Source organism: Pleurodeles waltl, unplaced genomic scaffold (genome assembly GCF_031143425.1).
Source record: "Pleurodeles waltl isolate 20211129_DDA unplaced genomic scaffold, aPleWal1.hap1.20221129 scaffold_54, whole genome shotgun sequence".
Taxonomy (NCBI): domain Eukaryota; kingdom Metazoa; phylum Chordata; class Amphibia; order Caudata; family Salamandridae; genus Pleurodeles; species Pleurodeles waltl.
In genome coordinates this window covers 5,032,506-5,046,527 of record NW_027150248.1, presented here as the reverse complement: position 1 = coordinate 5,046,527, position 14,022 = coordinate 5,032,506, and the positions used below count along the sequence as shown (strand labels likewise).

General features: G+C 42.6%; 1 protein-coding gene across 1 annotated transcript in view; it reads right to left on the bottom strand.

Annotated features, from left to right (window-relative positions):
* The window catches only part of LOC138278716 (CD5 antigen-like), a 254,240-nt gene that overhangs the window by 81,455 nt on the left and 158,763 nt on the right, over positions 1–14,022 (bottom strand). The window lies entirely within an intron of this gene.

The window sequence follows — 14,022 nt, the reverse complement described above, 5'->3', positions numbered from 1 at the left end:
AATCATCAGTTAAAACACTGCATATACAGTGGGAATATAGCAATACAAACATCAAACAAAACCAACACAGGTCCAGGCTCTTTGTGGTTCATTGCAGACAGATGGGTAAGGAAAGCAAGAGCAGCAGGAAAAGTGTCATAAAATGTCGATTCTAGTCAAGCTCAGGCAAACTGTAGCTAAATATTAAGGCCCATATTCATGGGAAAGTAGGGCATAGCAGCCAGTCACCTTACTGCGCTGCACTGCGTCACTGGAAAAGGGCAGGAATGCAAGGTATTTAAGTCACAGTGTGCATTCCTGTACTTTCTCCCTGCATCGGTGCTGTGTTGGCAGCCTAGCACCAATGCAGACATCCTTGTTCCATGGCGCAAGGGCTCCTGCGTTGCATGCAGGATTGTTTTTGTGCAAGAAGGGACACCTTCCTGCACAAAAACAATCCTGAGAGGCATATTCCTCTATCTATGTGTGTTGCAGAATGCAGCACATGTAGAAAGAGGAAATGATGAGGAGAAATAAAGAGATTTATCCTCGTTACGCCTCTCCTGGGGAGACACATCGCTTTGGTGTACTCCATGGTTTACCAGGTTGTGTAAATCTGGAAATTTATCAAAAGCCAGGTTTGCGTGACAATGTTTAAATATGGGCCAAAGTGCTCTTAGAGAGCCTAAGAAGATGGGTGAAGGTGCAAAAGTGTAACCACTGGTTCAGAAGAACATTCCGGATTGCACCCAAGAAGATGACTTCGGATTCTTGGTTGATGCAGGTGATGTCCCATGCCAGATGGAGGATTGCAGTCTTGTTTGTGTCACTGAAGTCATCCCACAAGCCGTGACACTCAGGAGTCTCATGGTTAGGACAAAATGGCCCTGCCCGGGCCCAGGAAGGACCAGGTGGACTCTGCCCATGTGGGGGAGTCGAAGGGGGCTCTACGCTTTCTAAAGAGCACACAACAGATCATGCAGCCCACTCAGGAGTCCCACAGGATGGGGACAAAGAATTTGCAAAAGGAGCCCATGCAGCAACACAACAAAGGCTCCCACGTCGCCAGAGAACCACTCAGGGAGCTGTGTGTCGCAGAATCGTGTGCTCGGCACTCAAGCTTCGACATGCACTTGAAACCTCGTGGGAAGGAGCAGCCAAGCCTTGGTAGCTGCAAAAAACGCGGTGCATAGGGGTAGCTGCGTGGAGTGGAAAGGTAAGGTCTTACCTACACCAAACTTGCATAGCTGGACAAGGGGACTGTCTGAAACACTTCTGTCTACCACCCGTTTTGCAGGATCCACGCAGCTCCACTGGAGAGGGGTTCCACGCCACCAGTCATTGATGCAGAGGGTGCCTGCTGAAGCAGGGGGGTGACTCCTTCAACCCCAAGGGAGATTCCTTTGCTTCTTCTGTGCAGGCTGAAGACAGGCTGTCCTCTGAGGATGCACGACCAGGAAACCGTAGCAGTTGCTGGCTGGAGCTGAAGTAACAATGTTGCAGAAGGCTTCTTGCTTCTTTTTTGCGGGCTTGTAGAGTTCCTGGAGGTCCAGTTGCAGTTTCTTCAGTCATGAGTAGAAGTAAAGGATACAGAGGACTCCTGCTGGAGTCTTGTAAACCGAATCTGATGAAACACCCAGCAGAGAGTCCCTAAGTAGCCCTGAGAGGAGGAGTGGTCAGTGAAGTGAGTGTCCACCTATCAGGAGGGGTCTCTGACATCACCCGCCTGGCCTGGCCACTCAGATGCTCCCAGAATGTCCTGCTCATCTGGAAATCAAGATGGCTGAACCCATTAACCCAGGTTTCTTCCCTCCTGTTACTTGATTTCCTCAAGTCTAGGAAGGCAGAACAAAGGACTTCCTTTGGGAGAGGGATGTTACACCCTCTCCCTTTGGAAAAGGTGTTACAAGGTTGGGAGGGGTAGCCTCCCCAAGCCACTGGCTTTGCTTTGAGGGGCACATTTGGTGCCCTCCTTGCATAAACCAGTCTACAGCGGTCCTGGGACCCCCAGTCCCTGCTCTGGTGTGAAACTGGACAAAGGAAAGGGGAGTGACCACTCCCCTGTCCATCTCCACCCCAGGGGTGGGGCTCAGAGCTACTCCAGAGTTTTCCTGGGTTCAGCCATCTTGATTTCCAGATGGGCAGGACACTCTGGGAGCATTTGAGTGGCCAGGCCAGGCAGGTGACGTCAGAGCACCCTCCTGATAGATGGACACTCATTTCACTGACCACTCCTCCTTACAGGGCTACTTAGGGGCTCTCTGCTGGGTGTTTCATCAGATTTGGATTGCAAGACTCCAGCAGGAATCCTCTCACTCTTACTTCAACTTCTGACCTGAAGAAACTGCATCTGGGCTTCCAGGAACTCTACAAAGCTTGCAACAAAGAAGCAAAAAACCTTCTGCAACATTGTAACTTCAGCTCCTGCCAGCAACTGCAACTGTTTCCCGGTCGTGCATCCTCAGAGAACAGCCTGTCTTCAGCCTGCACAGGAAGAGAGAAGGAATCTCCTTTGGGGTAGAAGGAGTCACCCCCCCTGCTTCAGCAGGCACCCTCTGCATCGACCACCGGTAGGTTGGACCCCCTCTCCAGCAAAGCTGAGTTGATCCTGCAACACCGGTGGTAGACAGAAGTCTTCCGGACGATCCCCTTGTCCAGCAGTGCATGTTTAGTGTAGGTAAGAGCTTGCATCCCCCCTACACACAGCTACCCCCTATGCACCGCGTGTTTTGCAGCAACAAAGGCTTGTTTGCACCTTGTACAAATTTTCAAGTGCATATCCAGGCCTGAGCCCCCAGCACACTATCCTGCAACGCACAGCTCCCTGAGTGGACCGATGGCGATGTGGGAGCCTTTGTTGTGTGGCTGCATGGGCTCCTTTTGCAAATCCTGTGTCTGCTTCCTGTGGGACACCTGAGTGGGCTGCCTGGTCCATTGTGGGCTCTCTAGAATGCCTAGAGCCCCTTTCAACTCCCCCACGTGGGTAGAGTTCATCTCGTCTTTCCTGGGCCCAGGCAGCGCCATTTTGTTCTTAACACAAGCTTCCTCTGTCGACTTCAGCGATGCAAACTAGACTGCAATACTCCATCCATCGTGCGACATCACCTGCACCAGCCAGGAACCCGAAGTCATCTTCTTTGGTGCATTCCTAACTGTTCTTCTGCACCGGGGGTTCCACTTTTGCACCTTCTCCCAGGAAATCCAGGGCTCCTGCCCTTCCTGGGATCTTCTGTGTTTCTTAGACTTTGTCCCCTTCTTCTACAGGTCCTTAGGTCCAGGAATCCACTGTTGGTGTCTTGCAGCCCCTCTTAGTTTTGGCATAATCCTGATTGTCGTTTTTGTGTGTCTAAGAGTAAAGTTTCCTCACTTTACTCCTACTTTTCTGGGGCCTGGGGTTAGTTCTATTACTTACCTTTGGGGTTTTCTAGTGCTCCCAGCTCCCCTCTACACACTACACTCGCCTAGGTGGGAAGTCGACATTCGCTTTCCACATTCTTAGTATATGGTTTGTCTTCCCCCAGGCCCATTTCTACCTATTATTATATTTTAAAGCATTTTCACTGTTTTCTACGTATTTCTGTGATTATTTCTGTGTACTATTGTATATAATAAATATATTACTTACCTCCTAAGGGAGTATAGTCTCTGATGGTATATTTGGTATTTGTGTCACCAAAAATAAATACTTTATTTTTGCAACACTGAGTATTCTCTTACGCCACTGGCAGAAGATGCAGAAAAATGAGAATAGGACGAAAACGAGTACAGTAAAGGAGCAGAAAAGACAGAAAGAGGAGAAAAGGAGCAGAAAAGGCAGAAACAATGAGTAGTAAAGGAGAAGAAAAGGTATAAAAACAAACAGAGAACAAGCAGAAAACAAGCAGAAAAGGTAGAAAAACAAGAGGAAAAGGAGCAGAAGAGGCAGAAAAGGAGCAGAAAATGCTGAAAAAATGAACAGAAAAGGAGCAGAAAAGGTAGAAAATGAGCAGAAAACGAGCAGAAAAGGTAGAAAAAATGAGCAGAAAAGGTAGAAAAATTAGCAGAAAACAAGCAGAAAATGAGCCGAAAATGCAGAAAAAACAAGCAGAAAAATGCGAAATAAAGTGCGGAAGGAGGGAAACGGTGGGAAGAGGGAAGAAAAGAGCAGAAAAAAGGCAAAATGGAGTGCAGAAAAGGAGCAGGAAAGTGAGACAAAAATTTGCAAAAAAGGCTGAAAATGAGCATAAGAGGAGCAGAAAAATGATCAGAAGAGGAGCAGAAAAGGAAGAAAAAACAAGAAGAAAAATGAGCAGAAAATGAGCAGAAAAAGGCAAAATAGAGTGCAGAAAACAAGCAGAAAAGTTAGAGAAACAAGCAGAAAAGGCAGAAAAACAAGCAGAAAAGGGCAAAGGAGTGCAGAAAGGGAGCAGAAACGTCAGAAAAACGAGCAGAGAAGGAGTATAAAAGGCAGAAAAACAAGCAGAAAAAGGCAACATAGAGTGCAGAAAACGAGCAGACAAGGCAGAAAAACAAGCAGAAAAGAAGCAGAAAAAACAAGAAGAAAAAGTAAGCAGAAAAAGGGGAAAAAAGGCAGAACAATAAGCAGGAAACTAGCAGAATAAGGCAAAATAGAGTGCAGAAAAGGCAGAAATATGAACAGAAAAGGAAGAAAAACAAGAAGAAAAGGAGCAGAAGAGGCAGAAATATGAGCAAGAAAGTCAGAAACACAATCAGGAAAGGAGCAGAAAAGGAGCAGAACAGGCAGGAAAATGAGAAGAAAAGGAGCAGAAGACAATGGCTTAACCATAGCCCCCGCAGCCCCTGTGGTGCAGGTGGGCCCCCAGCTCCAGAGGGACTTCTCTGGCATTGTGCATGGGCAGTGGGCCCAGGCATGAGAGCTCCTGACTGGGTCTAGAACATGGGGGCTCCCTCCATATATTTTGCAAGGGGACCCCCGAGAGTTTCGTTACACCACTGGCAGAAGAGGCAGAAAAATGAGCAGAAAAAGGCGAAAAAGAGTGCAGATAAGGAGTAGAAAAGACAGAAAGAGCAGGAAAGGAGCAGAAAAGGCAGACAAAATGAGTAGAAAAAGAGAAGAAAATGTAGAAAAACGAGCAAAGAACAAGCAGAAACAAGCAGAAAAGGCAGAAAAACCTGAAGAAAAGGAGCAGAAGAGGCAGAAAAGGAGCAGACAAGGCAGAAAGAATGAGCAGAAAAGGTAGAAAACGTAGCAGAAAACAAGCAGAAAATTAGCAGAAAAGGCAGAAAAACTAGAAGAAAAGGAGCAGAAGAGGCAGAAATACGAGCAGAAAAGGAGCAGAAAAGGAACAGAAAATGAGTAGAAAAGATAGAAAAACAAGAAGAAAAGGAGAAGAAGAGGCAGAAAAAGGCAAAATATAGTGTAGAAGAAGAAAAATAGCAGAAAAGGAGTAGAAAAGGCATAAAAACAAGCAGAAAAGATAGTAAAAAGAGTGGAAAAGGGGCAGAAGAGGCAGAAGAATTTGCAGAAAATGAGCAGAGGAGTCACAAACAGAAAGCAGCAGAGGGTAGCAGACTGCAGGCAAGATGGACAGGAGAACTGTTGCAGGGGGAGACGGCACCAGGACATTTTGAGCTGCACCGCCTCAAGCGGCCCTTTCTGCCAATATTCAGTCCTCTGATGTAGCCCTTTGATGTCAGGCCCCTGATGTCAGGCCCCCATGTTCTTGACCCACTTCTCAGAAAGGCTGGGGTCCTGCACTCTGGGCTGAGCTAAGCAGGCAAGGTGATAGTGATCAGTGGTGTAACAAAGGCCCCCACAGCCTGCGCTGGAGCCCCTTTTCCACAGTACCCTGGCCTGAGTGCTCCTGAGTGAGTTCGCCAGTGATGTAGCAGACAGATGGAGTGTCTTAGGCCTGAGTGCTCCTGAGTGAGTTCGCCAGTGATGTAGCAGACAGATGGAGTGTCTTAGGCCAGAGTGCTCCTGAGTGAGTTTGCCAGTGATGTAGCAGACAGATGGAGTGTCTTAGGCCTGAGTGCTCCTGAGTGAGTTTGCCAGTGATGTAGCAGACAGATGGAGTGTCTTAGGCCAGAGTGCTTCTGAGGGAGTTTGCCAGTGATGTAGCAGACAGATGAAGTGTCTTTGGACACTCTGGGGCTTGGAGCTTGGTGATGCACTTACTAACAGTAGCAGCAGCTAAAGACTGAAGGCAAGGCATAGTAGACCACTACCTGCCGCCACAAGGTCTGGACAGTGCAGGGTCAGGGAGCAATGCAGATGCAAGCCACACCTGCTTCTAAGCCTGCATCTTCTGTGACCAGGCAGTGCTCCACCCTACACATCGAGTGCCTACTGCAGCACACTCACACCTGACTTGGGGCTGCCTGGTTACCCGGATGTCTCACAGAGGGGTTTTCTAGCCCTCCTCCACTCCCCTGTACCTCTGTGAACTGCTGTACCTCCTGTACTCCTGTCACTCTTCTCCCCACTCACTGCTCTTCGCCTCCACAAACCCCTCTACCTCCTCGTGTAACCTCACATGGGCACTTTGTCTAAAAATATTTCAACCATTTCTTTGTTTTAGCAACATTTTACTAAATCCAGACAAATTCATTGCTAAGACCCAAAGATCTTAATACAAATAAATGTATTGTTTCATATCTCACATCAAATCATTTATAAAATCTTGTTTTCAACATCTTGCAAAGAGTGTACAGCTTTGTTGGGGAAATGCTGTTTTGTGTTATCTTGTGTTATTTCCATTTGTGATGGATATTGACCCTCAGTGAGGACTCTCTCAAAGTGAGAGAATAACCTGTGAAAACCAAGATTGTTAGAACAGTGAGGCCTTGGTGGTAAGAGGACATCACAGGTTGAACCTCAGCAGCTGCGGACAAGCTACTCACTGCTGGGATGCTATAGTACAGATTGGACAAAACTTGAAGAAAGCAGACGGACAAGAGTGATCTGTTATATGATTCTGATGAAAAGGTACCATAAAATAAAATACAATTACTCAAGTGGACAGAGATGCAATAATTATTTGCCTCTTTCTCTTTAATCACATTTCAGATATTCTGTGCATATGTTTGGAAAATCCACTTAAGTCAAGTCAAGTAGGTGAAGATTAAATGCAGGGTATGTGTGGGACTGGAAGGGAAGAAGTGCTGTAGATAAATATGTAATCACACAGGATGAAAAGGGAGTAAGTGCTGTAGGAGGTGTAACCATACTGGATGAAAAGGGAAGAAGTGCTGTAGGAAGAGGTCTAATAACAATGGATGGAAAGGGAAGAAGTGCTGTAGAAGGAGGTGCAATAACACTTGAGGGAAATGAAAGAAGTGTTGTTGGAGGAAGTGTAATCACACTGGATGGAAAGGAAAAAACTACTGGAGGAGGTGTGATAGGGATGAAATGCTGCAGGAGTAGGTGTAATCACACAGGATGAAAGGGAAGAAGTGCTGTAGGAGGAGGTGTAACCACACTGGAAAGAAAGGGAAGAAGTGCTGCAGAAGGCGGTCTAATAACACTGGATGGAAAGGGAAGAAGTGCTGTAGGAGGAGATGTGATCACACCGGATGGAAACAGAAGACGTGCTGTAGGAGGAGGTGTAATCACACTGGATGAAAGGGATGAACTGCTGGAGGAGGTGTAATCGTACTGGATGAAAGGGAAGAAGTGCTGTAAGAAGTAGTGTAATCACACTGGATCAAAAGAGAAGCAGTGCTGCAGGAGGCGGTCTAATAACACTGAATGGAAAGGGAAGAAGTGCTGTAGGAGGAGATGTAATCACACTGGATGGAAACAGAAGACGTGCTGTAGGAGGAGGTGTAATCATACTGGATGAAAGGGAAGAAGTGTTGAGGAGGAGATGTAATCACAATCGGACAGAAAAGAAAGAAGTGCTGTAGGAGGATGGGTTTTCTCTCTTGGTGAACGGGAAGAAGAGCTGTAGGAGGAGGTGTAATTACATTGGCTGGAAAGAGAAGAAGTGCTGTAGGGGAGGTGTGATCACATTGGAGGGAATGGGAAGAAGTGCTGTAGAAGAAGGTGTACTTCATATGAAATGGCATCCAATAGGGAAAATATATGTAAATTAATCACAGGGAAATAATCATTACTTTTATCTAGAATTATTTCCACAATTTATTGCTATCTCACACAATCCTACCCTTCAACCTAAAATAGATTGCACATACAAAGTACAATGCGAGCTATACATCAACATATAAGGGATACGATACAAGGTATACATCAACATATAAAAACATAGGTATATATCGACAAAATACTATTGACGAAAAAGTCCAGAAAAACAATGTGGCAGAGTCACCACCGTGCTCCACTCTTCCTGCGTTATTTGCACACAAAGTGGTTGTAAAGCAGTTTTGTAAAGCACAGTCCACATGGTACTGAGGTAGTTGGAACTGCAGTTGGAAAAATAATCTTCCTCTGTAGTTGTTTGGTGCGGTATGGGAAGAAGGAGGTGTAGTCACACTGGACGGAAAGGAAAGAAGTGCTGCGTAATCACACTGGATGGAAAGAGAAGTGCTATAAGAGGAGGTGTACTCACACTGGATGGAAAGGGAATAAGTGCTGTAGGAAGTGGTGTAACCACACTGGATGAAAAGAGAGGAAGTGCTGAAGGAAGAAGTGTAATCAGACTGGATGGAAAGGAAGAAGTGCTATACAAAGTGGTGTAATCACACTAGAGGGAAAGGGAAGAAGTGCTGTAGGGGAAGTGTAATCACACTGGAAGGAAAGGAAAGAAGTGCTGCAGGGGACGTGTAATCACACTAAATGGAAGGGGACAAAGTATTGTAGGAGGAGATGTAATCACACTGGAGGGAAAGAGAGGAAGTGCTGTAGAAGGAGTTGTAATAACATTAGACGGAAAGGAAAGAAGTGCAGTAGGGAAAGTGTAATTACACTGGATGGAAAGGAAAGAAGTGCTTAAGAGGGAGGTGTAATCACACCCAATGGAAAGGTAAGAAGTGCTATAGGAAGCAGTGTAATCACACTGGATTGAAAGTAAAAGAGTGCTGTAGGAGAAGGTATAATCACACTGGATGGAAAGGGAAGAAGTGCTGTAGGAGGATGTGTAATCACACTGGATGGAAAAGTAAGAAGTGCTGTAGGGGACGTGTGATCACTCTGGATGAAGGGTAAGAAGTGCTGGAGGAGGAGGTGTGATTGCTCTGGATGAAAGGGAAGAAGTGCTGTAGGAGGAGGTATAATTAAAATGGATAGAAAGAGAAGAAGACAATTGGGCAACAAAAGAAACTTTTTAGAACAGATTGCTCCAAAACAAAAGGGAGAACACGTAGTGGCAAAAGGAAAAGGAGATATCAAGAGAAATTCAGTTACGGGAGTGCAAACCAGGGCTGCGCGGACCAAATCTCAGAACAGCTGTCAATGTGTCTTTATAATGGGAATGCAAGCTGCAACATTACTCAAAATGAAAACATTTTTATTGTAAATGTATCTGACTGTATACTATCAGAGGAACAAATAAATGTAATGAGCAAAGGATTAGGATTTTGTCTTTCGAGCTATTGTAATATGACACAATTTCAGATAGATCTGTTCAAATTTCTGGGACAACTAAAACGCAAGAAATATTTTTGTGAAAAGACAAATAGACAATATATAGATCCTATTGAAGTATGTCCTAGTGACTACACAATAAGAGATGTAGAAGATATTCAAAGTTTGCTCTCTCTGGATCAGACAGATAACAGTGATTCAGACGGACAACAATTGCTGGATGACTTGAGAATTAGGCAAGATCTAACCCTTAACAGGAAATTTAAACCCAAATCCAAGTTTACACCAGTCCTGCCCATTGATAATGTTATAGACACCTTTGGAAAGTTGGTTAAAGAGGGTTTAGGTGGACTAGTCAAAAGGATCAGGATGGGTAAATCATATATATCACATAATATAACTAAAAAAGAAAAATCAGCGTTACAAGATTCATGTGATAATCAAAAGCTGGTTGTGAAGGAGTCGGATAAGGGCGGTAACATAGTCATCTTAAATAGAAGTGATTATGTCAATTAAATTAACGGGTAATTGGCAGACACACCCGCGCATATAAAATTGAAAGATAATCCTATTAACACAATTGTACAAAAATTGGATGTCCTTCTATGGAAATGGCAGGAAGAATGCCTACTCTCTGATCTAGAATTTAGATACATTTTAAATATGTGTCCCAAAGTACCATGTATATATGCATGCAAATAGTTCTCACCCCAAGGCACAAATATCAGCCATTCCATTTGGTGAGATGATTAGGATGAAAAGGAATTGTAGTCAAGCAGAACCAGTTGAAACTGAGTTGAATCTTTTGGAAGATAGATTTCTCCAAAGAGGATATCCAAAGCGAGTGTTAGTGGCAGCCAGAAAAAAGATCACTAACTATCGAGAGCATCTTTAATGAGAGCACAGAGTAAATTGATAGCTCAAATGTCACAAAAATCAGTATTTTTTTGTACACCTTATAGTCAAAACAGCCATGATATTTATATGTTCTTGCGTAAACATTGGAACATCCTACATACAGACCACACTCTATCTAATATTACCTCCCAAACCCAAAATGATTCATAAGAGGGGTAACACCATTAGAGATCTGGTCTGCAAGAGCTACTTACCTCCGATGAAGGAGAAAATGGAAACCTGGCTTCCAAATAATATCTGGGGGTTTTACAAATGTGGACACTGTAACATGTGTAATATAGCTTTACATAAAACCTTGGATTTCAGCTTCAATTGGACCAACAGATACAAGGTACAGACGCTCATAAACTGTAATACCAAATTTGTTGTTTACACATTGTTATGTGAATGTGGTGAAATGTATGTGGGCAGTACCATCAGGCCCCTTAAAGAGAGATTTCAGGAACATATGCGTTCATTACGGAACAATGACCTCACATCGCCTATAGTACGTCACATCAGTCAGAAACATGTTGTGTCAGAGATCCCAGTAATAAAATATATGGGCATCAGCCATACTCCTGCACACCCTAGGGGTGGTGACAGAAGGATGGATCTTAGAAGGAATGAGGCCAGATGGATTATTAGACTTAAAACTATTGAACTGGACATTAATATAGATGATAAAATGCACCATTTTTTATTAATATTATGAATAGGAGGCCACATGAACATTTTTGTTAACAAAATGAGGTCATTGTGACTGATGAATGGATGAACGTAATGGCCATTAATGATCTTACACTATGTGTACAGTAATTTAGAATTTTTGGGGGGATGTTTTCCATTGTAATATTGGAGGTCTTAAGATGTGTTAAACCAGTGGTTCCCAACCTTTTGGTTTCTGTGGACCCCCACTTTAACATTAATGGGACCCAGGGACCCCCACGGAATCATCGTGGGAATCCGGGGACCCCCGTCTGAGTCATTACTGGAAGCTGGGGACCTAATTTGTCAATATTTGTTAATATTTTTTAATTTTCTAGGCTCTTGCGGACCCCCTGAGAAGGCTTCGCGGACCCCCAGGGGTCCCCGGACCACAGGTTGGGAACCACTGTGTTAAACAACTTGGAATATGTTTGATCATCCATGTCTTGGAATCATGAATTTTTGTATGTTAGCATTCTTATATACATTAATTGATTGTCACTCTAAATTTAATCTCTTTCTCGCCCTACGGATACACTGGGTGTTACACATTTCTATTTCTTCCTCACCTATTCTTTCTTTAAATACATTCTACATAGATTTAGGAGTTTGTATTTTATCTATTGATTATCTATTTGGGGTTAGGATATAGGTTGTGTGACATGGTGGATGAAACGCACACATTGTGATTGCCATGAGTATACCGCTTCTTCCAATATGCTTTTCGACTATAGGATACAATCTTCTGAACACTGGATGGAATGGTTAAATTTGGGAGGAATAACGGCATGTATCTTAATTTACATCTAGGATATACATAACAAGCACATTAATATTGGGTCATGGTATTTTGTCTGATGTCTCGCTTTTATTTATGAGGTTGCGTAATACGAGATATTTGCTGGTTAAAAATAACACAGCATTATGATTCCAAAAATGGAAGTTATATGCTTATAAATAACATGTACCCTTATGAAAACTGAGAGAGATTTATAATATGTTTTTTAAAACAGAGCACCTAAATGTACACATTATTGGATCAATTGTCTTGTAACGAAATGCTCAAATATGCATATTAACAGAGGATGGCCTCACCTAAAATTGCGTACGTTTCACGATTCAAATGTTTGCAATGGTTTTTATGGCTGACTGGTCTGTGACAAATGATTTTGTATGGCGATTTCGACATTATAGGTAGAAATCGGAACTAAGTACATTTGTCTCACTGTGATTGGTAGTTGTCATGCTGGGGTTGGATTCTCGTATACTACGAGGGAATTGTGGAACCAAGATAACTCATAAAAAACGCTTTGTAATTTGAAATTATAATTGTCGATATAGCCATATAATTCTATTTTGAAAAAGAGTGCGGATGACAATATAAGAATTCTTTTTGTGTTCCGCAAAGGTTTTCGTGTTATAAAACATCTGTACATGAAAATTTGCCTCTTACAAAATGGCCGCCGTGATAATGTAAACAATGTTCAGTTTTTGTACCAACGTGGTATTATACAGATTGCAGGTGGATTGGTCAGCGGGTCTTTTAAAATTGTTCCTCTTTACCTTTTTGGGTTTGATCACATATATTGAGCGCCGTCTATGAGGCCTCGGACAAATTAAAGGTAAGAACAATGAGATAACAATGCAAATTAATTGCTAGGAAGTTGAGTTCATTTTTGGAGAAATAGATTGTCCAGTTAGATTTTTTCAAATAATATGAGACAAATATGACAAACCATTCTCTACCCGTTTCTGTGATCATTACCATTAGGTAACCATACTTCCTTTTGACGTGTGATTCGATAGAATTAATTGAAGTTGTCTGGCTTTCTAAGGGCAAATTATGAAAGGTGATGTATAGATATTGGTATGCTAAATTGATATGAGTTTTATCACAAGATGGGAAGTGACATAATAGGCATTGTCTATAGTAAAAACCTACATTAGATATTGCTGAACGTGCAATGATATGATTTACAATTTTGAAATAAAATTAGATACAGTGGATAAAGCGATATAGTATGGGCAGGGTTTGATTGATCATAATATAGCCAAATACGGCATTAATCATCAACCTTTTTGGATTCTGCATTCGTATTTTTTGGTCCTCTGTCACAACATTCAATTAAATCATATGCGTTGTTTATTTCGCTCAGACATGCATAAGATAATGCACGCTTAATATGGACCATTATATAGAGTCTGGAAACCCTGATGAGGGTTGAACAATAAATAACAATGAGCCAAACCAGGATATTGAAAAGTAAGCGAGTAAAAAAAATAAGACAATAACAAGATTGGTTCATGTGCTATATTTTGAATTTTAGTAAAATGTGGGATATTTTATCAATTTTGGACATTATCTTACAGAGTTGGATTCTATTGGATTTGGAATTTGGAGTTCATTGTGAATAAAATATAAGGTATACTTAGAAATTCTACCTTATGGGACATAATGGTTATTTCTCAACTCTGATTCTCTACTTTTACACATCAACATTAACAAAGCATGTTTGTGAACTTATGGGTGTTGGATTGTTTCTTCATTTAAGTCTTTCTCACATATGTCTGGTACTGTGATTTTGAACATAAGATACATTATAGGGCACTGGAGTACAAGGTGACATTGATAGTTGTTAATCTATTAAACACTAGTTGATCTTAATAAGTATCTATGAGCCAGTGGGCATATGTAATAGGTGACAGAATATTTTTTGCTTTTTTTCGGTATTGATATCTTATCAGCCTTGATAAAGTCCTGGAATAGGACGAAACACGTGTCGGCTAAACATCATACAGGCTGAAATTTACTTCCATTGGTTGAGGATTTATAAAGACTGAACATCTGAGCTCCACGGCCAAACTGAATTTTATATGAATTGACATGGCTAAACATCGTACAGGCTGAAACTTTCTTACATTGGTGGAGGATT